This window comes from Lupinus angustifolius, chromosome LG07, assembly GCF_001865875.1.
Source record: "Lupinus angustifolius cultivar Tanjil chromosome LG07, LupAngTanjil_v1.0, whole genome shotgun sequence".
Taxonomy (NCBI): Eukaryota; Viridiplantae; Streptophyta; class Magnoliopsida; order Fabales; family Fabaceae; genus Lupinus; species Lupinus angustifolius.
This window is the reverse complement of record NC_032015.1, coordinates 10394067-10395902: the sequence shown is the minus strand read 5'-3', so window position 1 is coordinate 10395902 and position 1836 is coordinate 10394067.

Sequence of the window (1836 nt, the reverse complement as noted above, 5' to 3'; positions counted from 1 at the left end):
AAAAAAGAGTCTTGAAGTGGGATCGTAAAATTTATAGCCCCGAGAGCGTTCAGCATAGCCAACGAAATAACAGCTAACAGTTCTAGAGTCCAGTTTTCTTTCAAGCGGTCTATAAGGCCGCGCCTCACCTGGACAACCCCAAATGTGCAAGTGTTTCAAACTTGGTCTTTTATTAGTCCAAAGCTCATATGGGGTTTTGTTAACTGCTTTACTTGGCACCCTATTAAAGATGTAAACTGCGGTTTTTAAAGCTTCCCCCAAAGAGACTCTAGTAAGGAAGAATGACTAATCATACTTCTCACCATATCCATAAGAGTTCGGTTTCGTCGCTCAGCAACACCATTCATGCTAGGTTTGCCTGGCATAGTGTATTGTGGAACAATTCCACACTCTCTGAGGAAAAACGCAAATGGCCCTGGACATTGTTCTCCTGATCCATCATATCTGCCATAGTATTCACCACCACGGTCAGATTTGACAGCCTTAATTTTCTATCCAAGTTGAAGTTCAACTTCAGCCTTGAAAGACTTGAAAACATCCAAGGATTGAGACTTCTCATGTATAAGATATAGGTAGCCGTACCTAGAGTAATCATCTATGAATGTAATAAAATAATGTTGTCCATTCCAAGAAGCCATAGGGAAAGGACCACATATATCCATATGTATTAGTTATCATATCTGCCATAGTATTCACCACCACGGTCAGATTTGACAGCCTTAATTTTCTTTCCAAGTTGAAGTTCAACTTCAGCCTTGAAAGACTTGAAAACATCCAAGGATTGGGACTTCTCATGTATAAGATATAGGTAGCCGTACCTAGAGTAATCGTCTATGAACGTAATAAAATAATGTTGTCCATTCCAAGAAGCCATAGGGAAAGGACCACATATATCTGTATGTATTAGTTCTAAGACATCTTTAGCTCTTTCGGCACCTAATTTCCTTTTGTTTGTCTGTTTTCCCTTTATGCACTCAACACAGACCTCAAAGTCTGATAAATCTAAAGGGTCAAGAATTTCATCCGACACAAGTCTTTGAATTCTTTGTTTAGATATATGACCTAAACGCTTGTGCCATAAGGTGGCTGAATTCTCTTTTAATTTTCGTTTTGTACCACGTGAATTTGTTTGCAGTATTTCATTAGTGGAAATGGAAACATCAAGCATATACAGATTATCTATTAAAGAACCAGAACCAACAACATTTGAATTTTGATAGAGACTAACTTTATTATTTCTAAAAGAAAAAATCAAATTTGTCCAAGCTGGAAACACTAATTAAATTCCGCCTAAAAGACGGTACAACAAATGTCTCAAATAAATCCAAATGAAAACCAGTTCTTAAACACAATCTAAATGTTCCAATAGCCTCAACTGTAACCCTTTTGCCATCGCCCACAAAGATGAATCTTTCATCATCACTTGGCTGTCGGCTCCACAGGCAACCCTGCATAGTGACACTAATGTGAGTAGTAGCACCAGAATCTACCCACCAAGTATCATTGGGTACAAAAGCCAAATTAATTTCAGAACAAACAAGAGTTAGAAATTTACCCTTCTTTACACGCCATGAGGCATATTTAGGACACTCTTTCTTCATGTGTCCTTGCTTCTTACAGAGGTAACAGGTAAATTCATCATTACTCTTCAATTTCTTTTACTGAGAAGGCCCTTTCGCAGCACCCTTATTGCTCTTTCTTTTCTTATTCTGAGGGGTCATAGCCAAATGAGCACTCTCAGTCTTATCTCTTTGCAACCTCTCTTCCTCTTGCACAAAGTGAGATATAAGCTCATTAAGGGACCACTTGTCCTTCTGAGTGTTATAACTCACTTTG